A 17,803-nucleotide genomic window follows, 5' to 3' on the forward strand; every position below is an offset into this window, starting at 1 on the left:
AGAGAGAGAGAGAGAGAGAGAGAGAGAGAGAGAGAGAGAGAGAGAGAATGGTATGTCCTATTTTACTAGTTTGTCTGTCAGTGTACTCTCTTTTTAAACATATGCGATTGTTTTGAACTTGGCCACACAGTGAAGTGGTGAGGTTTTCTTGGTCGAATGTGGTGAAAATGATCGATGTGAGTTGAAGGGATGATTTGTCCTGCAACCTTTTAATGTTCCCTAGAATTGGATCGTGCAATTGTTTCCGTCCCTTATGTAGCCATGATGCAGATACTGTGACATGTAATTTACCATGCTCTAATTACTTTATCAAAGTGAAGAAAGCTCTAAAGCGTTTGCCTTGAATCATGGCTGCACATTGATTTCTCATAGGTTAACACTGCTCAGGTTGATCAACAGTGATGCTGGGTTTCATTGGGAGTGGATGAGTGAGCCTGATGATTGATTAATTACAATTAGGCCTGATAATTCACCAGAGATGATAATAACATCAAGTGTGCTTTACTGCTCTGATGGAAAATCCTCTCTGGTGTCTAAATTGTTCCCCCTCCCTATTAATTTCTCTTCCCTCACTGTCCAATGCTTTTAAGTGCAGCAGGACAGGAGGATGACTGTTACGGTGTGTTCAAATATTGGAGGTTTGGGGGTAAAAATAAAAAACAAACACCCTAATTGCCAGGTATCATGGCTGTACGGGAAGGAAACGCAGTAGGGGGGGGGGGTGTTGTTGCCACAGACGTCACAGTTAAAAACACGCTGCCATCCTTGCAGGGCCATTCGGCTCGGTTGCACATAGTGCTTTAATGATGGCGTGAGGATGACTCACATGCAACACTGATTCACTTTACACGAGTCCCTTAATCACAGCATTTATCACCCCAACGTCTTCATAAAAGTACAAGACTCCACAAAACATTTACTCAGTGAGAATTTCAACATGTGTGTTATTTCCAGAGTAGGCTGGTTGTAGGCTATCAGTCTGGTTTATTGGGTTGCTCGTGGATGAATAAAGCAGTATTAGTTTGGTTGGGATATTACCATGGTCCCTACAGTGTCATTTTTCATGAATGCAGATCACATAACTCACGTTACATAACAAGAGTGCAGTAACTACAACAGTTGAGAAAAACAATGTTAAAAGTTTGAGGGCTCTCAAAAAAAAACATGCATTTTTAATAATTGCAGCAGACCTTACATAAAACCTAAACATTTAGATACTGCATTTGATGTTTGGCCAAATTGAAAACACATAGCTCTTGCTTCTTCTTCACCTTTCTTGTTCATTTGAACAAATGAACTATAGTTACAAAAAAATCATATTTAGTTATGTTTAAATATGGGATTTAAAGGTGGCCTAATCTCAAATCATCAGCGGCTGCAGAGAAGGCAGCTAGCCGAAGGGTAGTCATTGTTTGGGTTTTTAACTCAGTTTAGAGGTTCTTACAATTTATTTAAAAAATTTCAAAAGAATTACACATTTCTATGGCATAATGTTTTTTAGGTCGGACTTTAGTCCATACCCAATTGATCAAATATGTTGTTCTGGCTTTGTAGGGCAGTACAGAGTACTATATACATTGTCTGTGCTCTGTTTTTCGCCTTTGTGAAAATATACATTTATCTGTCAAATACCTGCGAGATAGATCATGTAATAAACTGCTCGGCTGAAACAGGGCACTCATAATCCGTCCTGACATCAAACCAAAGCCTTGTGTTTTCATAGTGACTCAACCACCACGGATAGCGTTAACCTGAAACATACCCATCTGTTTCTTTCTCTATGCCAACATGTCAGATCGGGTTAAAATTCGGACAGGTTTAAGTGACGGTGAGGCTGTGGCGTGATCCCAAAGTGTCTTAAATGTCCAGTGTCATGTCCACATGTTCAAATGGCTTTATCCTCATTTTCAGCTGAGCTGTGATGACCATAAAACTCAAAACGAACCATGTTCAAGGTTCAAGGTTATTACTGTCATTGTCCAACACACAACAAAATGCAGTTGAAGTCACATTATGCTACATAACAAAAACAAAACAGCAAAACTATCTTTATGTTGTCGTGTTAAGAATGAGTTGGTGAGTCTCAGTCTGAGTAAAGAAGCTGCTCTGTAGTTTAGTGGTACCTCTTGACGGCAGCAGGATGAACAGGCTGTGGCTGGGGTGGATGTTGTTTTTTAATATCCTTTGGGCTCTGCGCAGGCACCTCTTGTCACCAATACTACTCATGCTCTGTAGATGTCCTCGGCGGTGTCAAACACCCTATGTAGAGCCCTCCTTTCCTGGGACGTGCACATCCCAAGCCAGTTTGAAATGTTTCCACTCACGATGCTTCTATTGCTCCTCTGTAAAAGTTAAGAAGAACTTGGCGTTAGGAACGGAGATGTCTAATGACTATGTCTGGTTGATATATGTTAGACATGTCTAACCCAGATATTGCAGCTATCTGCTACTTACATATAACCAGGTGAAGTCAATTATTTCCATTTTATATATTTATGCTCCCCTAAACCACAAGTACGACATTTTAGGTTAAGGTATAGTGCTCTTGCTCACTGAAGACCAAATTAAGACTTCTTTAGTTTTCTAAAGATCAACATAATAGTTGTTTCAAATTGTGTTTTTTTTTTTTATTCGTGACTTAAGTATGGAATTAATAAATTAGTTTAGATAGCTTAGGTAGAGAGGAAGGTAATTAAAAAAAGTGTTGTCACTCTGGGAATTTTGCATATTTGCTTTCTGGGGGAGAGTTAAATGAGAAGATTGCTGGTTGTCTGGGAACTGCTCAGAGCCAAGATAAAGTGTGACTGACAACGTCCCAAAAAACATTTTGAGATTATATTTTTCAAAAGGTGAGCTTTAGCCAGGCTGTTTCCAGTCTTTATGCTTAGCTAAGCTACGCATCTGCTGGCTGTAGCTTCATATTTAACGGAACTATGTGAAAGTGAAACTATTTTTATGCAACTCTCCACCAGAAAGTGAGTAAGCTTCATTCCCAAAATATTGAACTTCTGCATACCACAAAACTTAAAGACTTATTTCCATTGTAGTTCTTAAAGATAGCGAGGATGCGGGAGTTCCTACAGCAACATCAATAACACTCTATAATACTACATGTAACCCCAGCACTTCAGAAAGGCATGTTGTCTGGATTTTAATGTATCTATTTTAGGAGAATATCCACGATCACAGACACCACATGGCATTATTGGTATGTTATCAGACATACATATTCTGGGTTTCTTCTGATCCCATAGAAAAGGGGAGAACCATTCAAGACAACACAGGATCATTTTGATGAGAATGAATGGAGCAGAAAAAGTAGCCTGTGGTCAATCCATACTGGTTAATTGAGGCAGTTAGGATAGAAGCGACTTAAAAGCCCCAGCCCTCCTTGACACTGATGGCTGTCCTATAAGGGACCCTCAGTAGGACCCTCAGGTCTTTTGATAGGGTATTCGCCATCGTCCTTTGGGGCTGTTTCACCCCCCACAATAAACAGGCAGTTCTTTGTCAACGGGAGTAGGGGGGTCTGAAGGGTTGCTCCTCGTTATTATTTTCCAAAGTAATTATACCTTATTATCTGTGTTTACGTTAGCGGGGGTGTGAGCGTGCAGGTGTGGGCCATTCGGCAGTGGGTTGGCAGTCTCACTGGTGAACCGAGTGTCTTTTTTTTTTTTTTTTTTTTTACTCTCTCTCCTCCATCTTTACTTGGACGTTTTTGGGGGTTTTAGGCTAGTATTGTAGCCCCGCCGCTAATTTCAGCCCAACAAAAGAAACGTGCAATTAGGGCTATTATAGTAGCAGCTGCATGCTTCCTAGCTGTGTAGAGACAGCGTCGTCTTCTCCCTGGCTCAGTGGTGAAGGGATTGGAGAGGGAAGAAGTGGAGAGAGCAGGGCCTGCAGCAGTGGGTAGAGAGTTCGAATGGTCACAGTAGCTTCCAGTGTCTCCAGGAAAGAGAGGAAAATATAGCCTGGGAGGCTGGTGTGCTTCCTCGGTGTAGACACAGCAGGGACTCTCGCCCACAGGCTCGTGGGCCTTGAGAACAATGGATCTGCCATCTCCCAACATGAAGTGTTATGAAATAGTCTACGCCACAGTTCCATTGGCTGCTCTCTCGCATGGAGTCATGTGGTCTCGGAACTGCGTGGGCCAAGGGAAAATGATTTGCAAATAAGAAAATGCTTTTTGAAGAATCTAGTCTTTCATAAAGGCAAGAATCAGTTTACAGAATTTGCAGCAGCAGTAGTTCCCATACAGACTGATCCAGAATGTCATTTGTTGGTAGTGTTTTACATGGCGTGGATTTCTGTATGAAGACTGAACATTGCCACCAGTAACACAAGGATAGCCCTTTTAAAAAGTTATCCATTGTATAAGAGATTTAAAATTAAACCTTTCAATAAGGTCAAGGTATTCACCCATTATTCAGGCCTCTGGAAGTCAGTCAATATCAGCCACAATGAGCCTTCTCGTACATGTCACGGGGAATCATGTGGGTCACAAAGGAACAACAAAAATCCTTGCACAAATTAAAGTCTCGATGAAATAGGATCAAAGAAGAACTAATGCATAGACAATGAAAAGCCTGGCAGTCTGTGCAAGGTTGAATATTGAGGGCCCATTGAGGCCCTCATGGCATCAAACACAAGGGACCAATCTCATGCTTTCAGCACAAACAAAATGGTCACAGGTCCTCCTCTGTTACTCTCACTTACCGATTTTCTCACTTCACCGACTTCCCAACCCTTAGAATAATCATCTGGCCCAGGGCCCTTAGTTTCAAGGGCATAAACAGATCTGAGTATCCCCATGTATGAGTCACAGCTCTTTGAGTTCACTTGATGAATATCTGACCTTTCTTTATTTTTCGCAGCATACAATATGTTTATCTTCTTTATCAACAGGTATATCAGTAGCAGCTGGATCATTGTCTTTCAATCCTAATATGGGCCCAGGGGAGCTGTTGGGCTGTGACATGCAGCTGATTGGGATAATAACTAGTAAACAGGGAGTTTGCATTTTCCCAAAAGAGAATGAGAGACTGTCAAATGCTTGTCGTTGTGCTTTCATTGGCCAACATTTAAACACTTGACCTGAACTAACGGATTTCCACTTCCACCTTTTCCAGCCTTTAATGCCAAAATCTGAGTATAACACTTTGGAGTGCAGAATGACTCGTTCCAAATATAAACAAATGATAAACAGCATATCCTGTTGATAATTCAGCACCGTGAGAGGATCAGAGCTTGGCTTATTTCACAATAATGTATACTGGACAATGACGACAGCTAGACTTTTCTTATGGAATCAGTTGATGATAAAACAATCATTACAAACGGAATACATTCATTAATTATATTATTGTTTCAGGTATTTTGCTAAATCAAGTTTCTCCTGAAGTGACTTGTCTACATCTTTCATGTCTTAAAATACAAACGCTCAAGTTTTGGAAAATCCTCGGGACAAGATGATTGTTTTGGTAACAAGTTTAAAGTCTCTCACTGTATGGCATGATATTTATTGATCAGATTGGGGTTTTCTAAGCAGTGTATGAACAATAATATGTCAACACAATCCTGTCACACACTGCATAACATTTAGGAAAAAAAGCATTATTCAAAGTAACTAGTAGCTACGTGAACTACAGTGGGTACGGAAAGCATTCAGACCCCTTTCAATTTTTCACTCTTTGTTTCATTGCAGCCATTTGCTAAAATCAAAAAAGTTCATTTTATTTCTCATTAATGTACACTCAGCACCCATCTTGACAGAAAAAAACAGAAATGTAGAAATTTTTGCAAATTTATTAAAAAAGAAAAACTGAAATATCACATGGTCATAAGTATTCAGACCCTTTGCTCAGTATTGAGTAGAAGCACCATTTTGAGCTAGCCATGAGTCTTCTTGGGAATGATGCAACAAGTTTTTCACACCTGGGTTTGGGGATCCTCTGCCATTCTTCCTTGCAGATCCTCTCCAGTTCCGTCAGGTTGGATGGTGAACGTTGGTGGACAGCCATTTTCAGGTCTCTCCAGAGATGCTCAATTGGGTTTAGGTCAGGGTTCCGGCTGGGCCAGTCAAGAATGGTCACAGAGTTGTTCCGAAGCCACTCCTTTGTTATTTTAGCTGTGTGCTTAGGGTCATTGTCTTGTTGGAAGGTGAACCTTCGGCCCAGTCTGAGGTCCAGAGCACTCTGGAAGAGGTTTTCTTCCAGGATGTCTCTGTACTTGGCCGCAATCTTTCCTTCAATTGCAACCAGTCGTCCTGTCCCTGCAGCTGAAAAACACCCCCATAGCATGATGCTGCCACCACCATGTTTCACTGTTGGGATGGTATTGGGCAGGTGATGAGCAGTGTTTGGTTTTCTCCACACATACCGCTTAGAATTAACACCAAAAAGTTCAATCTTGGACTCATCAGACCAGAGAATCTTATTTCTCATAGTCTGGGAGTCCTTCATGTGTTTTTTGGCAAACTCTATGCGGGCTTTCATATGTCTTGCACTGAGGAGAGGCTTCCATCGGGCCACTCTGCCATAAAGTGGTTTGTGATTCTCATTTGCTCTGACATGCACTGTGAGCTGTAAGGTCTTATATAGACAGGTGTGTGCCTTTCCTAATCAAGTCCAATCAGTTTAATTAAACACAGCTGGACTCTAATGAAGGAGTAGAACCATCTCAAGAAGGATCAGAAGAAATGGACAGCATGCGAGTTAAATATGAGTGTCACAGCAAAGGGTCTGAATACTTATGACTATGTGATATTTCAGTTTTTCTGTTTTAATAAATTTGCAAAAATTTCTACATTTGTTTTTTTCTGTCAAGATGGGGTGCTGAGTGTACATTAATGAGAAATAAAATGAACTTTTTTGATTTTAGCAAATGGCTGCAATGAAACAAAGAGTGAAAAATGTAAAGGGGTCTGAATACTTTCCGTACCCACTGTAGATATAATGGATTAGAAAACTACATTTTCATCACAAACAAGTACAAAAACTATACGTAAATACAGTATTTGGGTAAATATTTGTAGGTTACTTTCTACTTCTAGAGGCAGAGGATGAATGTTGTTTAAGGATGAAAGCTGCTCTTGCAGCCTTGGTCTTACTGGCATCTATTTCACCTCATTAGGACCCTGGGACTGAGAGTCGACAAAACACTGAGAGAAATCATTTTGCCGGGGGAGTGTGGCGGGGATAAATTGGCCTCTGGTTCAGTACGAGAGTCCCTGCTGTGCCAAGCGGAAGAGAAGGGCCTGGCTGGCAGTAGGGGCAGGCCCAGGCAAGGCAAGCTGGGAAGCCCCATGCCGAGACCCCCTCCCTACCTCTGACAAACACGGCAGTGGATAATCTCTCCTTCAGGGACTCGGCCCAGCGCTGTGGGGCTGAGAGGGAAGGGGGCTGTTATACAGCACAGTGCAGAGGAACTGCCTCTGTATGTGTGCAGCATGCACCACAAACACACACACTTGTTAGTATTGTGTGTACTTCCACTGCACACTTCTTATGTACATCTCCACTTCCCTGTGTACACTTTTTTCCCCACTCTTCCTCTATCATGCAAGCATCACTTTGACAGTTTCAATAAACAGAGCCTTAAATAAAAGTATGGTTGCTTCAAAATGATCACGAATATCTTGGATAAATGATGTTGAGCGCACTTGAACTTGAACAATATCATGCAAAATTCATGTAGACCAAAATAAATGTACGATGTGTCAGAGGGCAATAACAAGCCATCCATTACAGGTAGATTGTGTTGACTTGCCAGGTGTGCTTCGGCGGCGATCAACAGCTCTTACAAAGACTGTAATTTGTAGATGTTTTAGCCAAACCTTGTGTCATCTTCCAAACAAAAACAAATAACTGCAAAGATGGATTTAGTTTATGCAAAGAATAAGTGTCGTCCAAGGACGAGATGAAAAGAAGCGTGCTAGATTTCTGATAATGAACATCTGGGCATCAGGTTAATACAGCCATTGACTATGCGGCATGAAGTTTGAATTTACCAATATAACTTGTATAATTTCAGCAATGTTCCTGTGATTACTAAAGAAATGCAATCCATTTTTCAATCAGATTAAATATTGAGTAAAATAAACTCACATCTAATACATAAACAGCAAAAGAAGTACCTATAAATGTCACCTAAATATTTGCTGTATAATCTGTAAGTAAAAACACTCAAAGAAACAGTTTTTTTTCTCCAAACAATTTACTTCCATCAATATTTCTTACAAAAAAAAAAGAAACAAAATAACATCCTCAAATGATTTCCGGTGGCGTGTGATCAACCAGTAATGTTCAAACATAAATGTCCATAACCAATGTCATCGAATCTTGAATGGCCTCGTTAGCCGCTAAGACGTCTCCATCTTGTAGCCGTGTTTCTCCAGCTCAGCTCTGCAGGGAGGGAAAGGAAAATAGAAAGATCAAGTCAGTGGAGATGATTACAGGTGGGAGGTAGAGGCGTAAGTACCCTCTGCTATTGATTGCGAGAACCATTAAGAGATGGGAGTGAAAAATACATAAAATATTGCATAATGTGTGCCGCTATGGATTTGATGATTACACGTATATAAAAAAAATGTATGTGGCAGCTGTGCCCTTTAACAATAATGATATCTTTAAGAAACAACTTAATAGCATGGCTATCATAATTGGTCGAAATAAAACAATAGCATATTACGGTCTAAAGCGTACTCGAATAAAAACAGACCAGCCACTTATTTATCATCTGTTATTGATTATCCAATAAGTGTGAATGTAAGTATGACGGATCTTATGGTAACTTTGAAGTGTAATGCAAGGTGTTAATGGCATAATGTCAGATACAAGTGAAACATGCAACAGCAAACTATTTAATACCCAACCTAAGCTATTAAAGAGAAGCTGCAGCACGGCTACAAAGCAAGAAACCAAGACAATTCAAACTGTAGATTGGAGAAAACCCTCCATCTTTAAAGAGACCATAATCTCTGCACTGGATTTCATTGCTTTGTCATCTGGAGTGTATAGCAAGAACTTCAAAGGCAATTTTATATTTGTTTAAAACTATGTCATATTACAATGTAAGAGCCATGTTCAAAACTCTGGTTTTAATGCTGTAAAACAACAATTTTGAAACACACAGACCTGATGTTAAATCAGTCCCAGAAATCACTTTGAACTGGTCCTGTCACAATGTCTACTTCTGTTTAAAACAATGTAATCAGTAGCATTTGTTTGCATTGGAACTGCAACAGTATATGTGGGCATATTTTGTTTACTTTCTCAATAAGATATTTAAGTAAGATAGACAGCAAACATTTCCCCTTGGTTTTACAGATGTAATTAGAAAGTACTTATAAGTCAATAAAAAATAAGTTAACACATGACACCGAAGCTAATCATACAATGATGTTTGGAAATCTTTTCAAGGACCAGTATCCTGTCATTCCATCACTGTGGTGCAAGTTAATAATGTACGAAGATTTGGCCTCTAAGACATCAACTATAAAGTAAAGCTAATTTAATGAAAACAATCCATCTGTGCCCAGGATGTACTAGATACACTGACAGCCTCTGAGGGGCTGCAGCTCAACATTGTGTATTTTATTGATTACCTCAGTTGATTGGAAAAATCATCCTCTACGTTGTCATCATCCCAGTTGTCTTCCCAAACATGAGCGTCTTCATCTTCATCCAACCCCGTCCAGTCTACGAATCATACAGATATCACCAAGATTAGAAAACAACAGCTTAACGCTACTGTCTACCTGAAAGGCTAGCACTGTAGTTAGCTTGTCGGCTAGCTTTAACGTTAGCGAGTGAGCTAAAGCATACACGCTAGCAAAATAACAAATACGTCAACTGTGAAGTAATAAAATCACAGTCTATGAAATCAGAAGACAACGAGCTCCACAAGTCGACTGATTCGGTTCCGTTAGTTAACGTTAAATCACCTGGCTGTGTGTCGTGTTAGCAACAAATGAGTTAACTGCTAGCTAACGCTACAGCTAGCATGGCTAGGCTGAGTCACTGTTGCAGGGCCCAGCACCGACAAAACTAGCTACCTACAGTCACTAAGAAAAGTAAACAACCGTAGTGTGACTTCAGACATTATCTGTAGTATTTACCCTCGGCTGGGAATTCTTCAAACTCATCATCCTCCTCCAGTAAGCCCAGGTCCACGGTCTGTTTCTTGTCTGACATGTTAGCTGTGATGGCGCTGTGTTGCTGTTTGTTAATGAATGGCTGTCTATCGCAGGACGCTGAGGATGTTCGAGCGGCTCTAGGTTGCGTTGACTGCGCAGAAAAGCGCAGCATTCAGCGAGGCATTTGTTTTTGTATGTAGCTCATTTGATTTAAACTCAATGTGGTTTACATTAATATTGCACTAAATTCCCAAATCCATTGTCCATTGTCATTGTTGTTGTTCTTTATGTTCATATATATTCTTCGATAAATATGTATATTTATATTGTACATAGTAGTTAAATGTTTATGCTTAGTTTCTCTATTATTAATAGTATATTATTAATATTATTTTCATTTTATTATTTTATTATAAAATACAGTAACTAATCAAAAGCTTGATCAAATGGTGGAGGGCATTATAGTGTATAAACTAGTGAGTTTCTTTAAGCCAGGGGGCCCAAGGGGGTCTTCAGCGAATTTCAGGGAAGATTTAAAAAAACGATTTATTAACATTACTTTTATTATTGTTGAGGAAATCTATGCGGAAGTTTTATTTGATTTTATTATCTTTTTTTTAATTTGCCATATAACGTTCAAAAGAGGAGCCCCGGCCGTAAGCTAAAGCTATTTTGGGGGCCTTGGCATTGAAAAGTTTGTGAACGTCTTACCTGTTCTGATCTTAAAGTAATTCCGGATGTCCAGTCAGCTAACTGATGTCTTTACTGGCTTTGTCATACTGTATAGGTGGCAATAAAAGATTTGATGACAAGATGTAAGACTAAGCATGTGCTACACAGGTCCATGTGGTTGTGGTGTCATGAGAATTTAAATATCCCCTGGCCTGTACAACATTTGTGTATTTTCATGAGTGTTGTTGTACCTCATTGATAAAGACATTTTAAAAAGCATGCAGAGCTTCATCGGTATAGTAAATTGTAGGTATAGTTAAGGCTGTACTGTAAAGCATCTGTTTGCTTGTTTCCTTGTCTTCAGCATGGATGGATTTCAATAACAATTGTTTGACATTGAAAGGGTGGCGCAAAGCAAAGCTTCAAATCTTTTTTGGGAAAACAGAAAACTATTTCTCTCTGCCCCTCTAAATTTCTCCCTGTAGGCTGTTTCACTCTCTCGCAGACACACTTTTTCTCTCCCACACCACCACAAAAGCCTTGTGCAGTCCTCAAAACATATGCACACAAGTCAGTCAAATTTCAGTAAAGATTTTTCATTTAGGAACAAATGCACATTGTAACCCATGTGGCCTGCTCAAATAATGAAGCGGCAGCCACAGCTTAGGATGTATTTTAGATAAATGAGAGCGCACATTTCCCACAAAACCACTCACACCACAATGAAAATTGCTCTGCAGCTGTCATATGTTGACAGATGGAGCAAACCTCAACTTAGGCTCTACGTACTTATTCTATTTTCAAATTATTTTGTAATCATCCTAAGCCTTTACACATGACAATGCCACAACATTTAGAGGAAAGAGGAACAAGACATGAAGAGAAAGTGCAGGAAGTAAATGCCATTGTCTTTAAATAGCTTCATTATAGTTAGACATAGAAATGCATGCGTAAAAATACAGGATTTAGGCATAACAGATCATAAAACATCTACTATGAATTTAGTAACATTTCTAAATACTTTTTCATTTGAAGTAAAGAATGAAGAATAAAAGTGCTACATGCTTAATGATATTTTTCAGACTGCAACTGCAGATAACTTTCTCAATTAATTGAAGAATTGTTTGACCAAATTTCAAATCTTTCAATGTCTTGAGTTGTCCTACCAACAGTCCAAAACCTAAATATATTCTGTTTACTGTCAAATTAGACAAAGAAAAACAGCAAATCATTACAACTGAGAAGCTGAAATAAACACATTTTTTTACATTTTTGCTTGAAAAAAGATTAATTGATTATGGAAATAACTGCAATATATAGAGTACACATTATACGATAGCTATGCTAGATTAGATGCTCTCAGAGCCTGATTAACAATATTTTTGAAAACAGAATAAGTTCTTGTCACCCTTTTTAAAGAGACTATAGGATTGAAATGATGGGTGCAATCAAAGTTACTAAGGCCATAAGCTATAAAGTGACAACCGCAGTTCAATTTACATCTTTAGTTAGAGAATTTGATTTATGAATGGCAGCCTGTCTTGCTTTGAGCTGCCCTCTCTAGCTGACTCTGGTGCCCGCGTCACTCAGTCTCAGGTGCAGGTGAAGCCCTGGGAAGTGGCTGCAACGTCCGTCCAGCATACCTGAGACTGCAGTTACACGGCGCCTGGCGCCTGGAGTCTCTCTGTTCAGGAAAAATAGGAAGGGGAGGGGGGGCATAGAAGGGAGATACAACATGGCCATCGCAGACAGACTCCACTGCAACTTGTGTCTGAGAAGCAGCATCACATTTCTGTCCTTTCACAAAGCCCTCTGGGAAAGGACAGGTCGACAGCCGCTATAAGTACACTGAAAGAGACAGACAGGGCAGACAGAGGAAGACTCCAGCTGAAGCCTGCCTGGCCAGTCTGACAGTCTGCCCCCCCATCACCCCCGCCACTACTGCCTGACTGATATGGCCTTGAGGCGGTGCACACTGAGAGGTGGATGGATAAATGGGTGGACTTTTGAGAGAGACGAGAGAAGTGCGAGTCACCAAATAATCCAGATCACCTCCCAGAGATAACAGACAAGACCTGTTCTTCCACATGTCAGAGAAAGTGACAGCGCATAGGAAGACAGACGGCTGTCTGCTGAGTCGTCTAGCCGTATACTTGCTGTACCTGCGGACGCTTTGTCTAGACACCCCCTCAAAACAATTACACTTTGCATTGCCAATTTCTCTGCCTCGAAATCTAGGCTTCCTATGGTGCCACTCAAAACTGAGCGTGTTCACGACTTTCAAAGTTTCGTTGTGTTTGAGCTTTATTTACTTGTGAAAGATGTGAAGTATTGAAACAAGAAAGTAATGGGATACTTGAGCTTAAAGAAATGCCCTAAAACATACAAGAAAGTGATTATCGTGGATTAGGGGGACTTAACTAGCCAATTAATGAGGCAAATCCATGAAAAAACATGTAAGCTTTGCTTCTAGGAAATCTGCAGAGAGAGTGATATGCATTCAGGATATGTCTGTCAAGATCCTGTATTAAATTTAATCCCAGCCAGTCAGTAAGTCTACTCCATTGTGTGTTGTGTGGAAACCCAGTCTCTCTTCTCATATAAATACTTAGATTGAGTATAGAACAGTGGGTATTGATTATTTCAAACTTGGTAATACATTCAATTAAATTGCCATAGGTGTCAAATGCACATAAAAATAAAGTATCTTTTTTATGTTGTTTTTCTCTACAGAGCCATTTTTCTGCGGGTCTCATTCACTGAGATGTCTGTCATGACGAATTTAAGTTTCATATTTTCCCCCCTGTTCGTCTTGAAAAGCTCTGTCATCTTGGGCTTGAGGTACAGTTTGCCAAGAGTCTAATGGCCCTTTATGACGGTACAATCTGATGCCTGTCCCGGCTAGCCTCCAGGTAATCCTGTCCACCTCGGCGGCTTAGCCCTGCTCGGGCTTAAGTTGCATATTTTGTTTTTATCAGGACACTGCTGATAAATGCTATCAGCGAGGGAGAAATGAAATATGGGGGGTCTAGCTCCATTTTGCCTGAGCTCCTAGTTGAAATCCATAGAGTTGAGGAACAATGACACCTCTATTGGTGGAGCTAGACTGTCGATAGGGTTGCAATAGACACCATATGACTCCCAATAATGGCAATAGTCATTTACTGATATTATTTAATATTATTTAATATACTTTTAATATTAGTTACCAACACTAAGATGGTACAAATACCACTCAAACCATTTTAGATTTAAATTTTATTAGCATAAATGCATCATAATCCTGCCGCTCACCACATTCAATCACAATTACAACAACTTTTAAACCTCCAAAAATATCATTTAATAAAATCCTAAAATGACATGCTAATTCATTTCCAGTAATGTGCGCTAATAGTGCACTACCTCTGTGTCCATGGTCCAATGCCATGGACCTATACTGTATGTGAGAAGCACTCACACACTCTTACCATAGGTGATACCCCCTCAGTGAAAAGCACTCTTATTGGAAGTACCCATTATCTGCAAAGTCTATCTTCATGCTGACACCAAGTCATTAGCTTAAGCTGTCCTCTGTGTAAAATCATTGTTAATTTCTTTGGCCATGGTGCATGGTAAATTGACACATATTTTCATTTGACTGCTGCAAATAAATTACAGGTAAATTAAATAGTTGAATGTTCAGATACAAACATATTACACCGTATATACATACAGGTATATTCAAATGACTGAGCTCTGTGATGTTTCATAATTCTACATGAAAAATAAAATAATTGAATAGCAATATGGTTTGTTTAGGCCAAGAAGGTAAAATGATTCATGTACTCTGTACTTCATACTTTGAGCGTCTGCTAACTTGGGCCTGAAGTGCATCTATTGTGCTGTGACGTGTCCCAAGATCTGCCCCACAAAAGGGCTTTGTGAAAGATGACACATGTCACATGTCCATGGAGAAATGCTGGCTACCTGGATCTCTAACCTTTTTGTTTGGAAAAAGTCTGCAGTTTTCTCCCAATGTGCCTTATCTAGACTTTATTATCCTTCAATTTCTTTGTCTGCTCGATATTTTAAGAGGATCATTACATAGTGTTTGCTGCCTACATCTATCGTCACCCATGTGTCTCTTTTCTCCATTTTCCTCTCTCCAGTCATTTTCTATTTCTCCTTCTAGCACACACAGAAACAGACACACCTACCTCTCCTTCTAGTTATAGTCATGGTATATAAAAGTGTGCATGTCCCACACAGCGGGGGTCAGGGGGGTGGGTGTGACACCTGTCAGGGCCTCGTCTGTCATCTGTGTGCAGAGATGGAAATGAGCAGGAGTGACACAACATGCCAGAGGTGACATTGACGGCTCTCTCCGTCGGCTTCGCAATCAGTTGCACGGCTCACGGCTTGGGTGTTGGTTGGGTAACAATAATTATCTACTCCGTGATGCCGAGGATGTGGCGGGAGAAACGTGCACGGTCAGTGTCCGTCTGCAAACATCTGATCATGTTAATTAAACTGCAAATGAGTTTGGAATTTATTCTGCCACATATATCCGTCTACATACAATCTTCTAAATGCTTAATGGCAGACTCTTTTACTTTTTAGAAAATAAATAACCAACTCTTCCTCTTACAAATGGAAAGTTGTCCTCATAAGGAATAAAATGAACCATTGCCTTATTTAGTCTGGTATAAGTATCTTTTGGTGGCTAACGTTAGCAGACTTTAGATATAAATATTGCTGTCTAAGGTCAGTTTGCGGACTTTGTGCTACTGTTACAATAGCTTAGCATCTTAGCTAATTTAGCATTACCCAATACTGTCATTTGTATCATGTGTCTTGAATTTACATTGATAGGCGATACCCACTGCACATCGATCCAGCAACTGTAGTGTAATCCAACTCTTTTCATTGTTGATTTGCTATAATCTCCAACTGACTAACCCTCCACAATTTGGTTGCACTGAATTCCGTGTGCCTAATCCCCAACATGTGGCCGTCCCTAGCCCCGGAAAAGTATATGATTGGTCTGATTGATAAATGAAGCCCTCCTTATGCTTTTGGGCGTCCGTTCGAAGGGGGCCTCTGTGGGTCTGGACTATGTCCAGGAAACCTGGGACAGCCACTTATTAAGTAGTTAGACCCTCAAGACGAGGGCTGCAGACAGGGACCGCTGGTGGTCACCTGGGCTTGGATTTAGCTTTGGCATCGCGCAGCCATCAGTCAGGTCTGGAGGTCTGACTGTGGTTTCATGTTGTGAATGGGACACAATCCACTCTTCTGCACTAGGGTTAAAGGTTGTGTGTTTGTTTAGCCTGGTCAGGTAAAAAGATGTAATTATTACCACTTTATGAAAACAACCAGGAAACCATCCTGTGTGTTTTGAATTTGAATGTTAACAATCCACTTTGTCCACAAGATAGGATAATATGAAGTCTAAAATATTAATTAGGCATTCTCATTCCTTGTTAACTTTACCTACCCCCTTGGTATCAATTTAAATTCCCTTCAGGTATTGCTATTTGTATTGGGGGAAGTTAATGATAAAACAGAGAGGAAGGTATGCAAGAGTAGGCATTGAACTCCCCCCCCCTTTGTTAAAGTCATTAGTGTTTCTTAATTGTTTCTTCTCCTTCGATGACTTTTGAAACAAAGATGCACAGTGTGTCTGTTCATCGTCAATTTCACAAGTTTCAGGGGGGGGAAATACAAAATAAACATCTCAAATTAAGCAGAGAGTAAAGAATACAATATACTCCACATATGTATAAGTTTTCTAAAGTTTCCTTAGTTTGGTTCTCATTCACATACAAATTGGAGGAGTAAGAAATAGTTTGAGACATGTATGATATATCTTTTAAGTAATAATGTCTGCAAGGGGTATTAATGACACAGAATCAATCCTCGCACCACAACAAAATCACCACAGTTCCCACATACTTTTGCCCGTCTGCATTTTCAAATTGCGGTAACAGCCAGCGGTAACAGTAAATGTCAGTTTAGCACAGAAGTTCAGGCAGGCATAAAACCAAAAAATGTTTTCTTGAGAATATGGCCATGGGCACGGCTCAAACGGCTCAGCCAATGATGTGGCGCTCAGGATGGGAGCAGAGCACCCTGGGTATAGCCCAGATGAAACACTGGGAGGTGAAAGGGAAAGTGGTGATTTGTCATTAAGACTTTTCAAAGAAAGGCCAATGCCAAGGGTCCAATTTATGCTTGTTATAATTTCACTCCAATCGCTCCCCCCATACCCCTCAACACATTCTTCTTCTAGGTATCCAAAGAACACCACACAAGTATGTGATTACATGCAAAAAACATCACATTCGTCACAATGCCAGGAACGTTTTTATAATGTTGCTATACATTTTTCGACTTTGATTTCTAAACATCAATTGTTGTAATCAGACTGTGTTTAATGTGATGGAATCCATTTGCACCAATGTTTGTCATGCAATTTGTTTGGCAACTGCCTCGCACTGTATGTAATCTACTCCGGCTCGGGATCCGAGCTGTGTCTGGGCTCATTAATACCGAGAGAAGGTGAGGAAAGCCTTTTTCAGTATTACTGCCAGGTACAGTTTCTCTTGGCCAGCGTAGCATTTGTAAAACATGCTCTCATAAAACTGAAATCAAACGCTCCAATTCTTGAATGGGATGTTGGAAAATTATTTACAGGCAAATAAAGTTGCGTGCAACCATGAAAAAAGCCAGCCAGTTTTGATGTATGGTTCTGTTTAGCAGAAATAATTTTCACTGTCGCCTGTGATTTGTTGCAGACTCTTGTTAATCCTTTGCACACACTTGAAAGTTGATCATCTACATTTAACACAGCTCTCTATAGATGGCAACAATAGGGTGTATGTGTGTAGTAGGAGACACATTACCATTTTATTTCAAGAATTCAGAGGAGGCATGCTGCTCGATACCTTTCTGCCCGCACACGCAGACACAGATGTGCATCATCACTGGTTGATTGTTGGTGACCTTGGCTGA

At 40.1% G+C, this 17,803-nt stretch overlaps 1 long non-coding RNA gene across 1 annotated transcript; it reads right to left on the bottom strand.

Annotated features, from left to right (window-relative positions):
- Positions 1-6,992: 6,992 nt before the first annotated feature.
- Positions 6,993-10,239, bottom strand: LOC116387248 (uncharacterized). Its single transcript, XR_004213007.1, has 3 exons — positions 10,118-10,239; positions 9,605-9,698; positions 6,993-8,402 (listed from the first exon to the last, which is right to left on the bottom strand). It is a non-coding gene; the product is annotated as an uncharacterized LOC116387248 (long non-coding RNA).
- Between the last annotated feature and the right edge of the window lie 7,564 nt (positions 10,240-17,803).

This window comes from Anarrhichthys ocellatus, unplaced genomic scaffold, assembly GCF_004355925.1.
Source record: "Anarrhichthys ocellatus isolate YVR2014 unplaced genomic scaffold, GSC_Weel_1.0 scaffold14, whole genome shotgun sequence".
Taxonomy (NCBI): Eukaryota; Metazoa; Chordata; class Actinopteri; order Perciformes; family Anarhichadidae; genus Anarrhichthys; species Anarrhichthys ocellatus.